Source organism: Callithrix jacchus, chromosome 3 (genome assembly GCF_049354715.1).
Source record: "Callithrix jacchus isolate 240 chromosome 3, calJac240_pri, whole genome shotgun sequence".
Lineage (NCBI taxonomy): Eukaryota > Metazoa > Chordata > Mammalia > Primates > Cebidae > Callithrix > Callithrix jacchus.
This window is the reverse complement of record NC_133504.1, coordinates 103,590,138-103,600,970: the sequence shown is the minus strand read 5'-3', so window position 1 is coordinate 103,600,970 and position 10,833 is coordinate 103,590,138.

Here is a 10,833-nt window from a genome sequence, read left to right as displayed (position 1 = left end):
CTAGGAGAAGGATAGCAGGGGTTGGAGGCATTGGGGAGGGATAACATTAGAAGAAACACCTAATATAGATGACTGGCCAAGGGATGGATGCAGCAAACCACCATGGCATGTGTATACCTATGTAACAAACCTGCATAATCTGCACATGTGCCCAAGAACTTAAAGTATAATTTTAAAAAATAATAAATAAATCAAGTAATCAGTAATCTCCACTGGAAAATAATACTTTTCTACAGAGTTACTGGTTTGGAAACCTACTTCAAATGATTGCAAAATGTATAAAAGACAGGGACTGGTATTTAAATATTTGCACAAATGTTTCAGACTTTGCCACACTTGAGAGAACAATATGGCTTTGGAAAAGAGTGTTCACCTGTGTCAGTAATAACCAGATATACATAATGACTCACTCATTAGCAAACTGTTGGCTAAGAATTGGTATACATAATGATGATATACATTGATATATATAATGACTCAATTATTAGCAAATTGTTAGCTATTTATTTATAGGAATTTTCAAGCAAGAATCTTGTAGAATTATCCAAGAGATTCCTCAAGGTAATAGGTATTATTTGCAAATTTATTTATAAGATGGACTTAGTCACCTCCAATGAGAAGAGTATTTGTCTCTCTTAGCAACCATTCCAAGGTACCAAAATTAACTGTTGTGATCCATTTACCATTGTATAACAAAGAACTTAAAGCAACAAAGGAAGGAAGTGTATTAAATATAGGGGCCTTGAGTGGCGGTACAAGTTTCCATATTAAAATGGTGGTATGAAGGTCTTAAAACCACTATCAGTCATTTCTCCATTGTTCATTTGAATAACCCATTACACCTGATGTTTACCTATTTATATATTACTCTATGCCAGTCATCCTCCTAAGGGCTTTACAAATACCAATTCATTTTATTAGTAGAACCAGTTTATGAGGCAAATTTTGTTTTTATTCCCATTTTGCAGATGGAGTAACTGAGACGAAAAACGGTAAGTAACTTTCCTAAGACATGCAGCTATTAATGGCAGAGCCTGTTATACCTTAGGCCACACAGCTGCTGGATCTGTGCCCTCAGTACTCTCCCATGTTACCTCTCAGGTTCTCTACCTTTCTCCTGATACTCCTCCTTGCATCTGAGAACATAAAACTCACTTATAAACAAGTGAGAATTTCTATGTCAAGGGGAAGAAAGAAAATAGGATAGGTGGAAAGTGCACCAGATTAAGACTCTGATAGAATCAGGCATATAAGCAGGGACTCTCTTTGTCATTGAATGCTAAGAATAAAATTATCTTGGGACACAAGTTTAATGAAAGCAATAAATATGTTTTATAACTTCACACCTAGAAGACATACTGAAGTCAGCATGAAAGTATGATTTAGAGGAAGTTGTCAAATATGGAACAGAGTGCTTGGGTAATAGCATGAGAATATAGAAAAGTTGTGGATACTTATAACCAGGATACATATTACCCTAAACTTGAGCTCAGAGATAAACATCTAATAGATTAAATGAAGTAATTACAAAATTAAGATAACAGTACCAACTTGTATCTCAGGGATGTTGTCCAGAGTAAATAATAAAATGAGTATAAGCAAAGAAAAAAGTTACCTAGTAAATTGAAAACTGTTTCCCAATAAAAATAAAAATCTATAAACAAAACTAATGTTTTATCATTTTCTTGAGCAGCTAAAGCAAGTTTTAAAAATACATGATTATAATGTTTATTCTCTATATACATTTCAAATTATCTAAAGAATATTCATAAATGGATTTGAGTTACACTGATGTAGCCATATGTTCATTAACTGAGAAGAATAATGTTTGTAATTATAGCAAATAAAATTTTGAGCCCTAATCCAAAAGAAATTCTTGGTGAAAACTATGACAGTCCATGGCTGAGTCCTAAAAATCCAAAAAAGTTGGTGGATCACCAAAAGTATCTAATTTACTGCCAAAGAAAGGCATAGGAATTAGGCAAGGGAAGTTCTACTATAAGTCTCTTCTACTCTAATCATTTTAAAACCTTGCATATTTGTCAGATAGAACATAAAAACTACTTTGGTGGCTAAACTTCAGACAGTCAAACATGGCATCAAGATGCTTTTATAAAAATGCAAGTTGATCACCAACATTTCAGTAGGGTGGAGTGTCTTCTACCACTGATTCCATCAATGCTCTTTTAAGAAACAGGGCTATCTGATACACTAACAGTTTAGTTAAAGCCTAAAACCAGTTAAGATAGGAGTATTTATTCTAATATTCACTCATAAATACTTCATGAGTGAATATTATTCTAAATTCCAAAACCTAGAAAAGTGGAATTTGTAAGGTCTCTGGTAACTTAATTGGCAAGTTTCATATAAATAGTTAAATAAACTGAAGTTGATGTAGCAAAAGAAAACCCATTCTTTATGCAATGTGGTGTTTCATTCTATAAGAATGACATGTTGTACCTTTTTCTTACCTTTTATTGTTGGCTTAAACAAAAGAGTAAGAATTTTCTATGATGTATTTTAGATTTCTCCCAATCAAACTCTTTATGCTTTAAGTGTTCTTTCATGCCCGTCAGAATGGCTATCATTAAAATGTCACACACAAAAAATAATAACAGATGCTAGCAAGGTTGTGAAGAAAAAGGAATGCTTTTACACTCTTGGTGGGAGTGTAAATTATTTCAACCATTGTGGAAGACAGTGTTGCAATTCCTCAAAGACCTACAGGCAAAAATACCATTTGACCCAGCAGTCTCATTACTGCAGATATACCCAAAGGAATATGAGTCATTGCTAGTATATCAGAAACACAGAGGATGCTTGTTAACATATGTATTTTATACAATGAACATGATATGTTCATTGCAGCACTCTTCATAATAACGACGACATGGAATCAATCTAATTACCCATCAGTGATAGACTGGGTAAAGAAAATGTGGTACCTATACATTATAGAGTATTATGCAGCCATAAAAAGAAAAAAGATCATGTCCTTTGCAGGGGCATGGATAAAGCTGGAGGCCATTATCCTCAGCAAACTAACACAGAAACAGAAAACCAAATGCTGCATGTACTCACTTATAAAGTGGGAGCTGAATGATGACAACACATGGGCACATAGTAGGGGGAACAACACACACTGGGACCTGTTAGAGGGTGAGGGTGGGAGGAGAGAGGGCATCAGGAAGAGTAGATAATGGATGCTGGGCTTGATACCTAGGAGTTGGGATGATCTGTGCAGCAAACCACCTTGGCACACATTTACCTACGTGACACATAAGGTCCTGAATATGGACCCTTGAACTTAAAATAAAGTTGAACAAAAGTGTTCTTTAGCAAAAAAAATTTTTAATCAGAAAGTTAAATAGTAGTCTTTTTTTTTTTTTTTTTTTTTTAGACGGAGTTTCTCTCTTGTTACCCATGCTGGAGTGCAATGACACGATCTCGGCTCACAGCAACCTCCGCCTCCTGGGTTCAGGCAATTCTCCTGCCTCAGTCTCCTGAGTAGCTGGGATTACAGGCACACGCCACCATGCCTAGCTAATTTTTTGTATTTTTAGTAGAGATGGGGTTTCACCATGTTGACCAGGATGGTCTCGATCTGTTGACCTCGTGATCCACTCGCCTCGGCCTCCCAAAGTGCTGGGATTACAGGCTTGAGTCACCGCGCCCGGCCTAGATAGTAGTTTTAATGAATTTATTTATAAATTATACTAGATGCTATGGATGATATGGAAAAGATATAACTCTTTGTTAGATTTAATGAGAGAAAACATCGAAACAAAAGCTAAATAATAATAATACAATGTAAGTGTATGTTAAACTACCCGTAGACCAGACTAAGATTCCAACCTTAGGTGATTTACCCATGCGTTAAAGTTTGAGAATTACTTTTCTAAGAAACTCAGATCTCATGGTACTTTCAGATTACATCAGGTTATTGATGCAGTTGTCTGATTGTTAAAACACCTAAGATAAGTGGAGACTTATTTGCCATTACTAGGTGTATTTTCCCAATTCTATAATTTCTAATAAGCTTGATGGTAACAGGCCAGAGTAGAATTCAATATTATCCAGAAATAATATTCATGCCAAGGACACATGAATAGTGTTAAATAAATAGTTCAACAAAGAATTTAGTGAAGAATGATGGCTATATGAACATAAGATCAGAGAAAGCATCATAGTAGATATATACCTTAAAGACTGATTTGGTAGAGAGGAAGAGAGAACATTCCAGGTGGAAAATAATGTATGAAAGCCTTGAAGATGAGACTGCCTAAGGTAGCACTGTGGCACAACACCACAAAAATGGGGGTTTGGGGAGGAAGGGGCTCAGAAGTTAGAATTCTAGAGGACTAGCGTGACATTTACAATGCATCCATACATATATACACACAACACACATGTGCATGTATACTGTCTTTATTTATTTATACCTACAACAAAGAAACTGAACTAAATCATTTATTTGCTAGTATATCAGAAACACAGAGGGTGCTTGTTAAATTGCAGACTTCTAGGCTCCGCCTTTTAAATGATAATTGCTAGGAATGGTGATTGAAATATTCAGTTTTAATTCCTTCTTGATTCTTTTACTCTGCCATATTTAAAAATTGTTTAAACTTAATAAACTCTTCCAGCTTTAATATTTTAAAATATGTATGTTTAGAAAATAATAAGAATTAGGCTGGGCGTGGTGGTTCAAGCCTGTAATCCCAGCACTTTGGGAGGCTGAGGCGGGTGGATCACGAGGTCAGGGGATCAAGACCATCCTGGTCAACATGGTGAAACCCCGTCTCTACTAAAGATACAGAAAATTAGCTGGGCATGGTGGCGCGTGCCTGTAATCCCGGCTACTCGGGAGGCTGAGGGAGAATTGCCTGAACCCAGGAGGCGGAGGTTGCGGTAAGCCGGGATCACGCCATTGCATTCCAGCCTGGTTAACAAGAGTGAAACTCCGTCTCAAAAAAAAAAAAGAAAAGAAAATAATAAGAATTCTGGAGCTCAGAATATGACATAATTTTGATGAGTTTAAAAGGAAGGTTTATGCAACTTTCTAAAAAATAAAGTGAAAGTGGTTATTTATATGTTCTGGAAACCACAGAAAGCCAAGTCTGTTAGTAATTCCATCATTTCTAATATACCTTTTTGTATAACTATATAAAGTTGGGCTAACATACCTTTTTAAGATGGGAGAAAGAATATATTACAAAATTTTGTTGTTTATTTTGAATATTATTGGAAAAAATAAATATTGTTTCTCAAAACTTCACATTTGTATCTATATTAATCAATAATATTTTGTTACAAGCCACTTAAATTTTTTTATGTTTTAATACATTGGCTAGCAAGCATTTAATGAAGCCATTCTCCATGTATCTTCTACGTAATATTGTTTATGTATATTTCTCAAATACGTCTTGAGAGAAAACAAGTGTAACAACTATATTGAGTCCTGCATAACCCATATTTTTTCAGCCTCGAAATGATTTTTCTCAGTGAAAATTTGATTTAATGAGTGCTGCTTTCTAATGACATTCTCTACTGGATGCCATGGAGATATGCAAATGAAGTTAAAGACATTGTCCTCATTCTCAGGGAATTTACAATATAATAGGGGAACAAAATGCAGATGAAAAGATATAACAACACATGCAAAGATGACATGAAAACAGATACAAATTAATGTAATACAGAACATCAGTGCTAAGAGAAATGGAATAATGGAATGATCAGTGCGGAGTAGAGCTATTCAAGTGGACTTGATGAAGAAAATTTATTTAAGTGGATGTTTAAGAGAGGCATAAATATGTATTAAGAGAGAAACAGTGGAAAAGATATTGTATTCAGGGAGCACAGCAAGATTCTAGAGAACAAAGGATAGGAAGAAAGAGCAAGTAATTTAACAATTGCTAAAAGTTTTAAAACTTAATTCCAAATAATAAGAATGAGATACATCATCTCAACAGACAAAAAAAGCTTGCAATAAAATCTAACATCTTATCGTAATACAAACCCTCAACAAACTAAGCATTGAAGAACATGCCTCAAAATAATAAGAGCCATCTATCACAAATCCAAAGCCAACATCATGCTGAAAAGGCAAAAACTGGAAACATTTTCCTTGAGAATTAGAACAAGACAAGGATGCTTCTCTCATCACTCCTATTCAAAATAGTACTGGAAGTCCAACCCAGAGAAATCAGGAAAGAGAATGAAATAAAAGGCACCCAAATAAGAAAAGAAGTCAAACTATCTGTCTTCACTGATGACGTGATTCTATACCTAGTACCTAAAAAACCCTAAAGACTCTGCTAAAAGGCTCCTGGAACTGATAAACAGCTTCAGTAAAGTTTCAGAGTAAAAGTCAATGTACAAAAATTGGTAGCATTTCTAGATGCCAATGTTGAAGCTGAAAGTCAAGTGAAGAATGCAATGCCCTTTACAGCAGCCACACAAGAAAATAAAATACCAAGGAATACATCTAACCAAAGAGGTGGAAGATCTCTAACACTGTAGAAAGAAATTATAGATGACACAAACAAATGGAAAACATTCCATGCTCATGAGTTGGAAGAATCAGTATAATTAAAATGACCGTACTGCCCAAAGCAATCTACAGATTCACCACTATGTCATTTTTCACAGAATTAGAAACAACTATTTTTAAATTCCTGTGGAACCAAAAAAGAGCCCAAATAGCCAAAGCAATCCTAATCAAAAAGAACAAAGCTGTAGACATCACATTACCTGACTTCAAACTATACTACAAGGCTACAGTATCCAAAACAGTTTGGTATTGGTATATAAACAGACACATAGACCAAAGGAACAGAGTAGAGAACCGATAAATAAAGCCACACACCTACAACCAACTGATCTTCAACAAAATCAACAAAAATAAACAATAGCGAAAGGGCTCCCTATTTAATAAATGATACAGGAATAACTGGCTATCGATATGCAGAAGAAAGAAACCGGACAGTTACCTTCCACCACATGCAAAAATTAACTCAAGACGGATTAAAGATTTAAATGTAAGACCTCAAACTATAGCAATCTTAGAAAAAAATCTAGGAAACCCCATTCTGGACATCAGCCTTGGGAAATAGTTTATGACTAAGTCCTCAAAAGCAATTGCAACAAAAAAAATTTGACAGATGAGACCTAATCAAACTAAAGAGCTACTGCACAGTAAATGGAACTATCAACAGAGTAAACAGATAATCTAAAGAATGGGAGAAAATATTTACAAACTATGCACCTGAAAAAAGTCTAATATTCAGAATCTATAAGAGACCAATAAGCAAAAACAGATAACTCTATTAACAAGGGTAAAGGGCATGAACAGATATTTCTCAAGAGAAGACATTCAAGCAACCAAGTAACATATGAAAAAGTGCTTAAGATTGCTAATCATCAGAGAAATGCAAATCAAAACCACAATGAAATACTATCTCACACCAGTCACAGTGGCTATTAATAAAAAGCCAAATAACAACAGATGCTGGCAAGGCTGCTGAAAGAAAGAGAATGCTTATACACTGCTGATGGGAATGCAAATTAGTTCAGCCACTGTGGAAAGCAGTCTGGAGATTTCTTAAAGAACTCAAAACAGAACTATCATTCAATCCAACAATCCCATTACTGGGTATTTATCAAAAATAAAATAAATTGTTCTACTAAAAAGACACACACATTTATATGTTCATGGCAGCCCTATTCACAATAGCAAGGACATGGGTCAGCCTACATGCCCACTAATGGTAGATGGGATAAAGAAAATGTGATATATATATACACACACACACACACACACACACACACACACACACACATACACACACAGATATATACCATATATATATATACAGACATGCATTATATATATACATAAATATATATTATATCTGTATACACATACATACGCCTATATATCATAGAATAAAAAGGTATAAAATCATGTCCTTTCCACACCTAGAGGCCATTATTGTAACTGAATTAACACAGGCACAGAAAACCAAATACCACATGTTCTCACTTATAAGTGGTAGCTAAATTTTGGGTACTCATGGACGTAAAGATGGCAATAATAGATACTGTAGACTCCTAGAGAGGAGAAGGGAGGAAAGGAGACAAGGGCTGAAAGGCTAACTACTGGGTATTATGCTCACTAAGTGACAGGATCAGTAGTTCCCCAAATCTTAGCATCATGCAATACACTCACGTAACAAGCCTGCACATGTTCCCCATTAATCTAAAATTAAAATTACAATTATAAATAAAATAAAATAATTACATTAAAATTTCAAAAAAACATCAGATACATAACTCCTTTTGATTCTGTTTAGAGTGGACCTTTATTCATTAAAACATTTATTTATCACTTTACATGGAATATAGAGACCAGTTACCAAGAACTTTATGAGTTGTTTCAACATTCACTGAAAACCAGTGGCTAAGTGATAGTAAAATATTGATAAAGTTTTAGAAAACAAAAAAAAAAAAAATAGTGTTTGACCTAAGATGCATATCTTTTAGTTTGAAGTCTGCCTAAGATATTGCTATGGTTTGAGTGTGTCTTCAAAAAAAACATGTGTTGGAAACTAAATCTCCATTGCAACAGTGTTAGGAGGTGTGGCCTAATCAGAGGTGTCTAGGTCATGAGAGATCTCCCTTCATGAATAAATTAATGTAAATTATAAAAGATCTCAAGACAGTGAGTTTATTCTTGTGCTCTCTTATGCCCTCTCTTTGCCTTTGTGCCATGGAGTGATACCAGCAAGAAGGCTCTCCCAAGATGCCATCCCCCTGATTGTGGACTTTCTGGCCTCCAGAGCTAAGAACCAATACATTTCTGTTCATATAAATTACTCAATCTCAGACATTCTGTTATAGTAACACAAAATGGACTAAAACAGACATTTTTAAAATATAGCTCCATTGCTCTTATTACATTGCAATAACTTTTGAATAGATAGGCAATAATTTCAAGCTAAAAAGCCTATTTCAAAAGAATTTTTGAAGACTAAATGCAAAATATTGGTCTAGTTATGTCTATAATTCATTTTATTATGAAACCACATTCATAGTTTAAAAATAAAACTATATCGGAGTTATTGAGGAGTGGTATCAGCAACACGGTGGAGTAGGAACCCTGAACTTTCCTTCTCCCTGCAAATGCACCAATTGAGCAACAGTTCATGAATAAATTTCCTTTTTGAGAAATCGTAAACTAAAGACTTTTGTACCCCAGGAGAATGCAAAACCAGACTTGCCAAAACCAGCAGGGAGATCCAGGACACCCTCTCACGATAGACCCTTCCCCCAGTGCAGCACTTTTCAGTTGGGAAGAGACTCTCAGTTCCCAGTTTTACCTAGGGAAGGAAGGGACTGGTTCACATCAGAGCAGTCAAATATATAAATCAAACATTGACAGAATTGAAGGTAGAAATAGACAGCAATAAAATAACAGTAGGAGATTTCAATATCCCACTTTCAATAATGGACATAACGTCCAGTTAGAAGATCAATAAGGAAACAGAGGTCTTGAATAACACCATAGACCAAACGGGCCTAGCAGACATATACAGAACATTTCACTCAAGAGCAGCAGAATACACATTCTTTTCAAGCATACATAAATCTTTTTCCAAGGTATATTACATGTTAGTTCATAAAACAAGACTTCAAAATTTTAAGAAGATTGAAATTATACCAAGTATCTTTTCTGATTACAATGAAATAAAACTGCAAGTCAATAACAGGAGGAAAACTGAAAAATTCAAATATGTAGAGATTAAACAACACACTCAAGAATGACCATTGAGTCAAAACGAATATTGAAAAGAAAATTGTAAAATACTTAAAGAAAAATGAAAACAAAAATACAGCTACCAAAACTTCTGGGATGCAAAATCAGTGCTAAAAAGGAAGTTCATACTTATAAATGCCGGCATTTGACAAAAAGAAAGATCTCAAATGTACAACCTAAATTTACACGTTAAGGAACTGGAAAAAAAAAAATAAACTAAGCCAAAAGTTAACAAAAGAAAGGAAATAACAAAACTTGGAGTAGAAAAAACAGAAACAGGAAAAAAGCAATGAAACCAAGACTTGGTTTTTGAAGAGATATAAAATTAATAAACTGTTGGCTAAACCAAGAAAAAAAGAGAGGACTCATAAATAAAATCATCAATGAAAGAAGAAACATTACAATCGATATCATAGATACAAAAGAACCCTGAGATACTATTCTGAGCAATTACATTCCAGCACGCTGGAGAGCCTAAAAGAAATGAATAAATTCCTAGAAACATACAATCTACCAAGACTAAATCATAAAGAAACAAAATCTGAACAGACCTATAACTAGTTTGGAGATTGAATCGATAATCCTCGCAACAACAAAAACCCAAGACCTGATGGATTCATTGGTGAATTCTACCAATTATTTAAAGAATTAACACAACTATATCTCAAGCTATTCTTAAAAATTGAAGAGGAGGGAACACTTCCAAACTAATTTTATGAGACCAGCATTGCCCTGACACCAAAGCCCAACAGAGACACCATAAGAAAACTACAGACCAATATACCTGATGAATACAGATGCAAAAATCCTTTTAAAACTACTAGCATATGGCATCCAACAGGACATTAAAAGGATCACACACCATGATCAAGTGAAACTTATCCCTGGGATGAAAGAGGGATTCAACATGTGAAAATCAATGCATTACACAATATTAAGAGAAAAAAAGATAAAAATCACAATTGTCTTAATAGATGCAGAAAAAGCATTTGGCAAAATTCAACACACTTAAT